The following is a 14,569-nucleotide window of genomic DNA, read 5'->3' as shown; positions in this document are numbered from 1 at the left end:
CGGCCAACACTGGGCACGCTGGGTGGAGGTCATGGCCCGGCGTGGTGTTCATTGCAAGCACAGAAACACTGGCAAGCCAATGATTGGGCAAAACTGTGACATAAGAATAGGGTAAGTGCACCCAAAAGAGGAAGCCGTAGTAAAGAAGTAAAAAATGGTAAATAAGAAAAAGATTAAAGAGTAGAAAATCTATGGTCAAAATGGCCAAAGGAGAAATTAAAATTTTGTAAGAACATGAACGGTTATTGGTGGAGGACTGCAAGTCACCCACTTCCAAACTGTGGTGAGAACGTAACCAGAGGCAGCAGACTTATGGGAGAGAATTTTAAAAATACCCTGTCAGGTGGTTTTGGGTTATACCACAGAGATTCATAAACTTTCCCCCTCCACAGGCCAGGGTAGATCCCCAAGTGTCCCCAGAATTTCCAGTAGCTTGGATCACCCATGCCCAAGAAGACTAGTGGTTTCCAAGTGCCTTCTGGCAGGGGACAGACCAGCTTGTCCCCTTCAGCCTGTGGTCTGCACCCGGTAGGCTGACACAAATCAGGACAAACAGATGGTCACAGGCTGATGGGCTGGACAGTCCTGCTCCCCAGCGGAAAATCCCCTGATCATCCTCTTGTACTAACTGCTGCCTTCTTGGTGCCCCTCTTGTAGATGTGCCTTCTCATCCCCAAGGATCCCAGTGTCCCCAGACTCTGGGCCTGATCTCCACTGACCCACTTCAGACAATGTCTTGCCAGATCCCAGTGTGGCCTGAGAGCTGACACACCCCCTACCCTGACCTCTGAGGGCAGGTGTACATTCATGTCTCCAAGATGGTTCCACCAAGATCCTTTCACATGCCATGGGAAGAAGACCGTTGCTTATGACCCAAGGAAAAAGGCTCAAGTCTCTGGGATTTGATGTTTGTTTGGGTCTGCACTGTGAACAAATGGCAGTTGTGAGAGTAAAAGGCAACACATTTTTAAATACCATTTAACTTGGTCTGAGTTAAAGCACGCTTTTTTCAGAACTCATACAAATCTCTGTTGACAGAATTTTAAAAGTAATTAAATAATAAAAATACGATCATCAGCTTTAGAGCACTATTCAGTAGAACTTGCTGCCAGGATAGAAAGTTCTAGATCTTGCTCTCCCAGTCGGAGTAGCCGGTGGTCACCTGTGCCTACTAAGCATTTGAAATGTGGCTTGAAGAACTGAATTTCTAACTGTACTCAATGGTAGTATCATTTTAAATAGCCCACATGTGCTAGTGTGACTACCGCATCGGGAGCAGCTTCAGAGTAGCTTGAGTCTTAAAATTGCTCTTTTGACCCAGTGCACTAACGTGGAGACTACAGGTCTCTCGTTTTCTCCCAAAGCATGACTCGCTGCCCTTCCCAGTGTGAGGTCTGGGCGCTTGTTGCACAGGGTCCCTGAGCCTGACCTGCAGCCACGGCCAGTCCCGGCAGCACTCCCTGCTGGCTTCAGTTGCACAGTGTTTCCAGCTGCCCCACTCAACCCCTGCACGTCCCTGCCCACTGCACAAGAGCCTGGTGCACCGGGGCTGAGCTCAGGTTGGTGTTAACATGCCAGCCTCCTGCTTTGCATGGAGTGGGTGTGGAAAGGGGGGGAGTACACATGAGCACACACACACACACACACGTGTGCTTCTTTGACACAAATGGTGAGGTACGACACATACTGTCCACCCCTTTGTTCTTTTCACTTACTAATATAATGCATCCAGGACCTCGTCTCCTATCAGCGCCTCTAGACTGGCCTCGTGTTTTGTTCCCTACATGGCACCCCACTCTGCGGATGTTCCTCAATCTGTCTCCTCTGTCCTTGGCACTTAGATTACGTCCACCTTTTACTGTTCCATCCATGCTGCAATAAATGACCTCACACGCTTATTTGTAGGCATGTGCCAAGAAGATCCACAGTATAAATTCTCAGAAATTACTGAGCCAAATACCCTGTATGTTTTTCACTTGGGTGACTGCTGCCAGACGTCCTCTAAAGGGAGTCCAGCAAACCACTCCCCCGTGTAGGAGACTCACCTTGGGATCACTCACCTCATCTTCCACAGACAGGCCCCAAATTTCCTGAGCCCAATGGTTACCTGAAAACCCAAAGTCCTCCTGGAAGGCTAGGCAGCTTGAGCTGCGCTCCCACTTCCAAGTGACACAGAGACGGAAACATGACAGTCCCCATGGGAGGAAACAGAAGGCCATCACGGTGGGCAGGTGGGGGACTGGGCGGGAGGAGAGGACACAGGCCCTCGGAGCTCTACTAGAGTGTCAGCCATTCCTGGCCCATTATGTGACAATTAGCTCCTCTTGAGCATGTTCTTAAGTGGAGGGGACAGTAATTAATGTCATTAACCCTCATTAAGGGAGCATGCTGCAGAATGGAACCTGATTAAAGTGGAATTTGAGCTTTCATGGCCCTGCACTTAGGAGTGTGCAGGTCCCAGGTCCAAAACCGTGTCTTGATGTCACAGCATTGCTCAAAAGACTCCCCTGAGAAGGTCAGGGCCTAAACACCTATGTTCAGAAGAGCAAGTTTAAAACCTCAATGCTGAAGAGCCTGCTTTTGAGACTCTTCCAAATATATACCCATATTTAATACAAAGTCAGCAATCAGGGTAGGGGGGTCACAGAGCTGTTTCACAAAAGTGACGCTATTTTTAGCCACTCATTCTACAGGACCCAAACCATTGACATAAGTGGCTTCTAATGTCCTTGAAAGTCTTGGCAGTTGAGGTAAGAGAGGCAAGGGTGATGCTGACAAAGGCCGAGGAAATGATAAGAGATTCTGGGGCAAACAAGCGGCATCCCCCTACACCATGAGATTTAGAAAACCAGGACCTTCACCCAAAATGTGTTCTCAAGGCCCCTGAGACCCATCACCAGCATCACCCATTGGGTCATACGCGGTGGCCTTGACAACCCCACCTCCTGCAGGTGCATAGCCGCGGCAAGCCAGTGCTTCTGTGCTCATCCCTGTGCCGTTCCTCAGGAGTCCTCTGTGCCAGGCTGGGGTGCAAGAGCACAGGTGTTGCAGCCTTGTAGGAGAGGAGACTTAAATAAAATGGGTGCACTGCTGAATGAAGTGGGCCAGACAGGGGCAGGGCGTGCGCACCAGGGAGCCCAACCTAGTCCGAGGGAGCAGGCTGAACAGTGCTTGGCTTCACCCCTGCAAGAACCCTTCCTGGATGGAGCATCTGAGACTTTATGGGGAAGCTCCAAGTCTGCCTCTTCAGCTCCGGCTAATAGCTGCACTCAGCACCTCTGCAGTCACCTTAGATGGAGCATTCAGGGTCCCTGTGCAGGGCTGCAATCGAGAGGGGTTACTGCCCCATAGCTGATCAGCCGGACAGCACTTCTCCCGCTGAGTCTGGACGGGGGAGTGAGTACTGAAGAGCGCAGGGGAGCTCTGGCTTCTCCACCACAGGCTCCTTTTGTTTTCTGACACCTGACTCATCTCCCAAGGCAGCTGACCCGGGTCCTCCACACAGCAAACACACATGGTCCCTCACTCTTCTTCTGGCCACGAGATTGTCTCAGAAACAAAGTCTCTGCAGCCAGTTCCAGCGGGTCAGAGCAAGGGCCCTGAGGGCCCCAAACACAGAATCCGACTCCTGCCCCACGGATCTTGTTATCCGAGGGCGTGCAATGGGCTCTTTTCCTCCTAGGCCATGGTTGAGGGGAATTGGGCAGTGACAGGCAGTGCTCCAGGCACAGCGCCCACTTGGGCAGGTTCTCCACAGTCACTCGGAGCACCCCATTAGCCCTGGCTCACACCACAGGTGCCACAGGAGGCCTCTGCCTTCCTAAAGTGAAAGTGGGTACTGTGATGGGAGGGGGACAGCTCCTGCCTCCTCGTGGCCGGGGCAAAAGTGTCCTCAGAGGATCCCTGCTGGGGCCCTCGGCAGCCCCCCGTCTGTGCGGTGTGGCTCACACCAGCTCCATCTCCGGAGCCCTGGGTCAGCCTCCCTCTATGACCTCAGAGAAATCCCACTGGGCTGGTGCTGGGTCCAATTTCTCCAAAATTCCTAGTAACCTTGGTCAATCCAGCCACACATGTACACACATACAGGATAGCACATGCTTTACACGCCACACTGCACACACGGCACACACACGGCACACACACGGCACACATGGCACACACACGCCACACACTGCACACACATGCCACACACGGCCTGCACACGTCACACACGCCACACACGGCCTGCACACGCCACACACGCCACACACGGCACGCACACGGCACACACAGCACACACACGCCACACACTGCACACACGGCCTGCACACGCCACACACGCCACACACGGCACACACACACCACACACGGCACACACACGCCACACACGGCACACACACGGCACACACTGCACACACGGCACACATAGCACACATGGCACGCACACAGCACACACACGCCACACACGGCACGCACACGGCACACACAGCACACACGGCACGCAAACGGCACGCACACGCCACACACTGCACACGTGTATACACATAAACACGTGCACTGTGAAAGCCACATGAACTATATACACATCAAACACTACACACACACGATACACACGTACCAATACGCCACTCCCTACACACATACACACGTGTCATACATACACATCCCCCATCTATGCAACACAGAAACCCCCACACATGCATGCGTGCACACACGTGCAGTCGCACAGCCACCGTTATTTCCTCAGTGGGGTTGATGGCAGGTTCCTCAACGTGAGCCTCAGGCCTCTTCCCGCAGCTGCAGCAGGGACGGGAGCTGCTAAGGGGGTGCCGAGCAGGTGCCCCAGGTGTGTTTACTGTTTACAGGAAAACAGCGCCTTCCTGCTCCTCGTGGGAGTCAGGGGAGACCCCAGCTGTAACAGGAAAGGCTGACGCAGAACCCCCCACAGTGCCCAGCTGCACCCTGAGCACAAGAAGGGCAGGAAGGGCCACCACTGCCCCCAGGAGAGCAGCAGCAGGGACGGTTACCACGCTGGACGTGCATTTCCCCTTGACCAGCTAATGCACTTTCCAGGTCACACTGAGGCTCCACCAGCCTCAAGGCTTCCAGCAGAAGGGAGGCCAAACATGGGGTGACCTGGGGCCTATCTCGGGAATCCCAAGAAGCCACATTTCTTTCCTCACCCACAGAGTCCCTCCACAAACAGCCTTCTAGCTTTGCGCTCCTGTTGTTCTTCAGACAGAAGCATTCCAAATGCAAGGGACCCAGAAACCCTTGTCTGGTGTCAGTCCTGAGGGTCACTTGTGGTGAGAGGAGTGGTGGCCAGGCCCACCAGGCCTTGTAAACAACTGGGCTTCAGATACATCTTTGAGAAGGCGCCCAAAGTGCACGTGGCAAAGTCACGCCTGCACACAGAATGTTCAGCACAGACGCCCCGAAAGATGCAGACCCGATCCTCACACACGTGAATAGCTACAGCGGACACTCCGTGCTCCCACAGGCACGTGACTGCTTGAGCTCCCTGGCTCATTCTAAGCCCGAGAGTTACAGAATTGAGCTGGAGCCCTCTCTGATCCCAGGTCTCCTCATTCTGGCGGGCAGCAGCACTGCGTGGGAGCTTGCCAGAGGCCTAACCGCCATCTGGGTTTGGCTGCAGTTGGGCCTTCTGGAGGCCGTCCCGGCCCCAGGGAGAGGGGCCTCTGTATCACCCCGGAGGCTGCGAGCTCTTCCCTCAAAGCCAGCATCTTACCGGCTCTGCTGCCACAGTCCCCTCTGTGACTGCTGTCTGTCACCTTGGCCTTGCTTTCCTTTTCCTAGGCCTTTGCTGCCACCAACATGGGCGTATTTATCTGTTTTCCATCCTCCCCTGTGCTGCACGAGAATGTGAGACCCCACAAGAGAGGGGTTACTGCTCCCTGGGCTTGCTGTGCTGTCCCCTGAGACTAGGACAGTGTGGCCAGAGACAGTGCTCTAAACAGGGGACAAACAGTATGTGAGGTGGTGCAGTCCTGGCTCCCACTTTTGCTGCCAATGAACTCTCAGGGGTTCTGCACAACAGAAGCTTCTCGGCCATTTAAGTCCAGCTGGAGCAGCAGGAGGGCTTCTCTCAGATTCATCCAGGCCAAAGGCGCTACCATCTTCATGGTCACCCTGGGCATCAAACTCCAGCCCACAGGTGGGGAAGGGAGAGCACAGGAGGCTGGTGGAGGGGCTGTGAAGGCATGGGTAGAGTGTGCACCTTCCCTCGCTCGCTATACCCAAGTGCACGGGAGGAGGAGACACAGGAAATGTGAAAATCTACCTGCAATTTTTACATGGTGGCCTCAAGTGTGCACGTTCAGGGAAGTGTCATTCTCAAGCAAAGACACTAAAGACCGATGGAGGGCAGGACAGATGCTCAATCAGGCAGGCGGGGACACACTCCCCCTGTCACCCCATTAACATTTGCTGTCTCACTACCTTTGTCCTTGTTGTGCTGCTTATAACAGAATGCTCAAAACTGAGTAATTTACAAGGAACAGGAATTCGGTTATGACAGGTTTGGAGGCTGGGGAGTCCAACTAAGGCTGAAGGGCTGCCTCTGGTCCGGGCCCTCTGGCGATGGGGACCCTCTGCAGAGTCACAAGGCGGGGGACATTGGTTGGAAAGGGGGCTGAGTGTTCAGGTCTCTTTCTCCTCTGTGAAGACGTGTTTCCCAGTCCCAGGTGACGCATTAACCCACTAACCAGTGGATGGATTAATACATTCGTGAGGGCTCTGCCTCCTAAAAACCCACCTCCCGGGACTGCCACACTGGGGATTAAGGTAAAAATGAATTTTGAATGGGACTAATATTCAAACCATAGCACACATAGTGCCTGAAAATGCCAGTAGAGACTCATTCTTTTGAAATAACACTTTCTAATAGTCTTGTCAAAACACAAATGTCCATAAGAGGGGGATAAACTTCAATGCTCTTCTTGAATCATGACCCAAGTGAGAAGAGAAATTCAACATGTGTTTGTTCCGGACACATAGAGATAAGATCGACTTGGACCCAGGGCTGGAGATGCTGCCAGCCCTTGCCAGGCCTGTCGCCTTGCGCAGAGGGAACTAGTGCCCTGCCTTCCAGCACCCTCAGTGAATTTCACCGGCTCTGCCCTTCACAGGAATGGAGTGAAGAATGGTACTTCTTGCCTGGCTTCCTTCAGCCAGTGCGGCGCTCCTGCGTCCCTTCCGCCTCCCTGCCAGCGGCAGCAGCTCCTGCATTTCCATCATTGGTGAGTGTCCCCTTGTGGAAACCACACTTAGGATTTTTTATTTTACTGTCAACAAACACATGTCTTCCTTTGTCCGGTTTGGGACTAATATCAACACGATGCTGTGGAACCCACGTGCACATCTCTCTGTGCACAGGTGCGCACACTGTGTTTTGGGGCTCGCCTGTGACAGCAGCTGCAGACCCCAGCACCTCCCTCGGGGCCAGCAGTGCCCACGGTCTGCCCCCCACTGTCCCAGCTGCACCCACACAGCAGTGCGTGCAGACTTCACTGCTCTCCGTCCTCCCCGCTCGGTGAGGTCGCTGTTGTTACTGTCCCCACGCTGGAGGGGTGTGGCAATCTCACACACGGGTTAGTTTCCTTTTCACAGATGACTACTGAGATTCACGCCTTTTTACATGCTTAGCGATTGGATAAACTTTTGTAAAAAGCCTATAGAGCTGATTTTCTACTTTTCTATTGCCCATCTTTTCCACCGATTTTGAGTTTCTTTCTGTGTTTACTATTTACAGGTACGTATGTTGTGAATATTGTTCCCCAGGCTGTAGCATCCTCTCACTGTCCCAACGGCATCGTTTCATGTTCTTTTTCTTTTTTTTTTTTTTGAGACAGAGCCTCAAGCTGTCGCCCTAGATAGAGAGCCAGCTTAGGCGATTCTCTTGCCTCAGCATCCCAAGTAGGTGGGACGAGAGACACCTGCCACAACGCCTAGCTATGTTTTCTTGCATTTTAGCTGGGCCAGGTTCAAACCTGCCACCCTCGGTATATGGTGCTGGCGCCCTACCCACTGAGCCACAGGCGCTGCCCGAAAAGAAGTTCATAATGTTAATGCAACTTAGCTTATCAATTTTTCCTCTGCGGTTACAGCATTTTTGTGTTCTATGTAAGAGCTCCTTGTCTCTCTCAAGATTTGAAGCTATTGTTTCTAATATCTTTAGAAATTTTATTGCTTCATTTATCACATTTGTATCTACCATTTCTCCTGGGATTGATTTTTGTTTATGGTTTAAGTTTCATTTCTTTCTCTTTTTTTTTTTGTAGTTTTGGGCCAGGGCGAGTTTGAACCCGCCACCTCCGGTGTATGGGGCAGGCACCCTACTCTTTTGAGCCACAGGCACTGCCCTAAGTTTCATTTCTTATCCACATGAATATATAATAGACCCAATTGCCTGGCACCATTTATTGAACAGACTGTCCTTTTTCCCAACTGCTTTGCAAACCCCTTTGTGTCTTCAAAAATAATTGTTACCAGGTGCAGTGGCAAACACCTGTAGTCCCTGCTACTCAGGAGGCTGAGGAGGGAGGATCACTTGAGCACAGGAGTTTGAGGCCAGAGCTGGGGCAACACAGTGAAACATCATCTCTCTCTCTTTTTTTTTTTTTTTTGTAGAGACAGAGTCTCACTTTACCACCCTCGGTAGAGTGCCATGATGTCACAGGACTCATAGCAACCTCCAGCTCTTGGGCTTTCACGATTCTCCTGTCTCAGCCTCCCGAGCAGCTGGGACAATAGGTGCTCGCCACAGCGCCCAGCTATTTTTTGGTTGCAGTTCAGCTAGGGCTGGGTTTGAACCCACCACCCTCGGTATATGGCGCCCTACTCACTGAGCCACAGGTGCCACCCACATCATCTCTTTTAAAAAGTATTAAAAACTAATAAAAAATAAAAACAAGTGTTCATATATACAATGACTCACTTGTGGATCCTTTCTTCGGGTCGCCTATGTCTAATTGTCTATCATTCTGGCAGTACAACACTGGACTACTGTAGCTTTACAATAAATTTATGGAGTAAATCATTTTTTGCCCACCTTATTTTTCTCCAAAAGTGTCTCAGATATATTTGACACTTGGCATTTCTAAATGAATTTACAATCAGCTTGTCCATTTCCACCTCCCAAAATCTTATATTTAAATGTGGATTATGTTGAATCTATAGGTCAATTTGAAAACAGACATCTTTACATTATTGAGTTTGCCAATCCATGAAAGTGGTGTTTCCCAGCATTTGATTCAGGCTTTTAAATTTTCTTAATAATGTTTCTAATTTTCGATAGAGAAATCTTACACATCTTTTCTTATATTCGCCTCTACACATTCAATAATTTCATACTATAAATTTTTTTAAATTTCACTGTGTACATGTTTGTTACTCATACATAGAGAAAGGATTGACGTTTACACCCAGAAACCAGCTAAACTTAGTATCTAAATTTAATTATCTATTTGTAGATTCTTTGGAGGGGTTAATGGCTGTCATATTGTCTTTGAAAATGACAGTTTTATTTATTTGTATGAAATTCTTATAATTCATATTTCTTTTTCTTGCTTTATTGCACTGGCTTGGCCCTCTAGTTAAGATGCTAAATAGAAGTGATGATACATGGCATCCTTGTTTCAGATCTCAACAGGAAAATGTTCAATATTGAATCATTTAGTACAAAATTTGACATAGTTTTGTTTTAAATATGCTTTATCAGATCTAGTGTGCTAAGAATTTGATGATGCATAGATGCTGACTTACATTAAATACTTTTCTGCCTCGATTTATGACTGCGTGCTACTCAGTAGGAAGCCCACACACCAAGACAGCAGAGAAAGAGTTTAACATCACAAGGTACCATGCAGGAAGGAGAACGAAATTTCTCAAATCCATCCCCCTGAGAATTTGGAGCCAAGGTTTTTAAAGATAATTTGGGGCTGACTGGTGGCGATGAACTCACAGAACTGGGAAGTAGAAATTGTCTTCCTGTGCTGAGTTATTCCCAGTGAGAGGGTCACAAGACCACTCGGGTCAGTTCTGTGGTGCAGGTTACTGATCTGGTTAGGCCAGTTGGTCCACCAGAATGCAGAGTCTACAAGACACCCCCAAAACCAGCCTTAGGTTTCACAGGGTTGTTACCTTGGAAGCAATGAAGAAAGCTAAGAACCTCTATGACCATCAACTATGTGACTCCTGAGTAGTGAGCCATTATAGAAAAGCAAAATAGGACAAAGCTGGATACACACACACACATTTAACTATGCCTATACTTTACAGAATTTAGGCACCTACCAGAATTCCTACCTTATGCCCGTTTTATTAAATTTATAAAAGATGATTCTAAATTGACATAATCACATGACTTTCCTCTTCATGTCATTCATTTAATTGAATGATTTTAATTGAATTTTATTGAAAGAATTATTGATTCACATGCTTTTAAAAAACAACAGAGAGAGAGAGAGATCTCCTGTACATTTTTCTCAGTCTTTCCTGGTAACATTTAGCACAACTATGGTATAATATCATTGATACAACATACCGATTTTATGCAGATTCCCACAGTCTTGCATGTGGGAATCTGATTATTAAGTTTTATACAGTTTTATCCCCTGTGCAGATTCTGTGACCACAGCCAGGCTACAGATAACTCCAACACCACAGCCCCCTCCGGCTGCCCTGTTACACCCACGTCCTCTCCCATCCTGCACCCCCAACCTTAGTGATCACTCATTTATTCTCCATTTTTAAGACTTTGTTATATAAATGGAATAATACTGTTTGACACCTTCGAGGACTGGCTCTTCTTACTCAGCATGATTCCATGGGTATAATTCCAGGTTGCTGCCTGTATCAAAGGTCTGTTGCCTTTTATTGCTTTACAGTTTCCTGTGGTACAGATGCCCCTCAGTCATCTAACTACTCACCTGTCAAAGGACATCTGGGCTGATCCTAGTTTTTAGCTATTACACAAATAAAGCCACTTACAGGTATGCATACAGCTTTTTATAACTTCCCTTATTTTGGTAAATATAACTTTCCTAGTGAAAACCTGAGATAAGGGCCCAAGAATGCAATTGCTGGGTCTTTATATGTTTAGCTCTGTAAGAAATTGTCAGAAATGTCAGACTTCCAGAACAGCAGTGCCGTTTCCCATCCCCAACTGTAGCGTACGAGTGATCCAGTTTCTTCGATCCCCCTCAGCATTCGAAGCTGTCACTCATCGTTTTAATTTACTCTTTTACAGGTGTGAGATCATTGGTGGATTAATAGGGTTTAAACCAGTGTTCCTTCCTCAAGTACAAGGTTGTGTTTGTGATATATTGTCTTTCTTATAGATGATTTTATTTTCTTTGGAAATATTTGCTTAGAATATTTGCCTCTATATTCTTAAATGAGACTGTCCTGTAACTTTCTTCTCTTATAATATTCTTGTTACAATAGGTTTTCATATCAAGATCTCATGAAATCAGTAGTAAAATATTTTTTATTTTTCTATTCTTAGTAAGAATTTATGTGTGTGGATTGGCATTCTTTTTGTAAAGGTTTGGTAGCATTCCTGGTGAATCAATTTAGAATTTTCTTTGTGGAAAGGGTTTTAATTTCCTATTTAACACACTGTATGACTATTCAGATTTTCTATTTCTGCTAGTGTCAACTTTGGTAAGTTGTATTTATTAAGGAAATTTCACCAGGACTTTATCTTTTCTTTAGAAACATTTTCAAATCCTCCCTGGATTTGATGGCCATCTATTGTAATTTTTTTAGTTCCTGCTCTGTCACATTTTTTTCCTTCTTGGCATTTAATTGGTTGTTCTTTTTCTAACTTTTTGAGGATAGTTGGCTTTTTCATTTTTAGCCTTTCTTTTTTTTTTGGCACTATATATATTAAGATCTTTACATTTTTTATGAAAATATATCTCTTGATAGTTACCAAATCTCAAAACACAGCTTCAAATATGAAATATAATCAATGTGATGTACGTTAGGGTACACATGTACATCTACATACACTTTACATGTGTGATCCTTAGGGCACACATGTACATGTACATGCACGTTAGGTGTGTGATCATTAGGGCACACACGTACATGTATATGCACGTTAGGTGTGTGATCATTAGGGCACACGCATACATGTACATGCACGTTAGGTGTGTGATCATTAGGGTACTCACGCACATGTACATGCATGTTAGGTGTGTGATCCTTAGGGCACACACGTACATGTACATGCACATTAGGTGTGTGATCCTTAGGGCACACACGTACATGTACATGCACGTTAGGTGTGTGATCCTTAGGGCACACACGTACATGTATATGCACGTTAGGTGTGTGATCATTAGGGTACACACGCACATGTACATGCACATTAGGTGTGTGATCATTAGGGCACACATGCACATGTACATGCACGTTAGGTGTGTGATCATTAGGGCACACACATACATGTATATGCACACAGAATCAGAGGTCATACATCACAATTGGCAGTGATCTCCAGATAATGAGGTTAATGTTTACTTATTTTGTCACTTTCTAATTTTTGCCAAGATTTTCCAATTGATTTTTTTTTCACAAATGGGACTCTTTGTCGTTATTAAAAGCCTGAATTTTGGGCTGATTCTTGGACTGGTGATTCATATCCATTAGCTTGTTAAACTTTAGCACCTGTCTCATCCCCAGTAGTTTTTTCAGAACTACTGCCTTCACCATGAAGTTCCATGAGTCTTCCCAATTAAACTTGGGCCTCTTCAGCATTTTTACTTTTCTAATGAAGACATCATGGAGAGGATAAGTAGATTAGTGTGCCTTTTCTATGTCTTTCCCAATGCTGTCTGGAATCAATTTATTGACAACTTCTTTCAACGCATTCATCTGCACCTCTCTGGTCATGATTTCCATCATTTACTTCTGGATTTGGCAAACCTGTTGGTGCTGGGTGTAAGAGGTCTTCTTTATCTGATGTGATTTTTAGTAAAACCAACAGAGAACAGATGAAGCAAATAACCATGAGCTTCAGTCATAGTCTGCCATTTTTTAACCATAGAACACATTTTGTCACAGGTAAGATCGATGCCATGGAAGTTAGTCAGGCAGTTTTTGCCCTGAACATCGTCAGTAATCAGCTTGAATTTTCTAAATGCAACTTCATCATTCTGCAGATCACTTCAAACACTCAACCTTTGAGGCCATTGGATGCAATTTTGGTTCCTTGTGTCCTGGTGACTGATGTTTTTCAAATATTTCTTATGTTGAACATAGCAGGTGCCTTCACATCATACCAATCTTTCTTAGAAAATGGATCAACCACTTTCTTCTTAGCTCCCTTTTTGCCACCTTTCGTAAGGCATTTGTTCTTGTCTACCACCATGGTGGTGCTCAGCAAGCCAAAAAGGCAAGATTTTCCATTTAATACACACTGCTCCAATTTTGCAATTATATATATATATATATGTATGTATCATGTGCAAGTGTAAATTAGATGAAACTAGATTGCAATTTTAAAACGGAGGCTTTTCCCACTATAATGCTTTGTGTGTAAGCTTTGTAGTGGTAGAGTAAAATGTGACTTCAAAAGCTGCATAAATTTGATAGATGTAGGAAAGTAGATTCCGTAGTGTCTCATTTTAATTTTTGTGCTAAAGCCTTATCTCTATATGTTCCTAGGTAGCACATCTAGAATCCTATGATAAGTTTTTTAAAAGTGGATAACATGTTCAACAATGGAAAATGGGAGTTTTAAGCAATCAATTAATGACCAAAAAAATTATGGAAAAACATATGTATTTTCTCAGCTAAACGATGGAGTAGGAAGTGAAGGGACACCATCACTTCAATCTGTAGAGTAAAAACACTAGAGGAGAGAAAGGGGAGAAAGGCGGCCTCCTAGTTCAACCCTGGAAGCCCCACTTCACCCTGCTCCCCCAGCTAATAGCTGCATCATGCATCAGGCCTACGATCTCCAAGAGGAGACCCAGGGAGACAAGCGTGAGCCCCCATGGCTCCACACACACATCCCTCCCCACTGGCACTCCCACAGTCCTAGCTCATTCCTCTTACTCTCCATGCTGCCCCGACTCTGAGCCCAGCACCCAACTCTCTGCTTCTCGGCCAACACCCTGTCCTGCCACAACAGCCACCGGGCTCCAGGATTCCGGAGAGTGGGAATGCCAGACAAAGAGCAGAGTCTTCTCAGTCTGGTCTAGAGAATGGGACACGGAAGACACAGGACTAGGCCTACATTTGACCAAAGGGCCAGGGACAGGGGTCAGCAGGATCAGGGCCCCTTCAAGGCCTCTCATTTGGGACCAGGAGATACTGAGGGACTCAAGACTCCCAGCAGATATCAGAACTCACGGTGAGCTCACAGAGATGCCCGCCACCTCCACCACCGTCTGCCTGGTGAGATGTAACACTTTGCCCTGCTGGCCAGCCTCACAGGGTGGGGGCATCTCCTAATGTGGCAGCCAAGGGTGGGTAGGCCTGGCAGAAGCTGATACCAACCAGAAGCCAATGCTTTCCACACTTGTCTCTATGGGTCTCCTCTTGGAGACCATAGGCC

The 14,569-nt window shown here is 47.1% G+C and overlaps 1 pseudogene; it reads right to left on the bottom strand.

Moving 5' to 3' along the window:
- Positions 1-12,604: 12,604 nt before the first annotated feature.
- On the bottom strand, positions 12,605-13,378 carry LOC128589790 (40S ribosomal protein S3a-like; annotated as a pseudogene).
- Positions 13,379-14,569: the final 1,191 nt, after the last annotated feature.

Source organism: Nycticebus coucang, chromosome 7 (assembly GCF_027406575.1).
Source record: "Nycticebus coucang isolate mNycCou1 chromosome 7, mNycCou1.pri, whole genome shotgun sequence".
NCBI classification, from domain to species: Eukaryota; Metazoa; Chordata; class Mammalia; order Primates; family Lorisidae; genus Nycticebus; species Nycticebus coucang.
The sequence above is the reverse complement of the archived record's forward strand: the minus strand, read 5'-3'. Positions and strand labels throughout refer to the sequence as shown.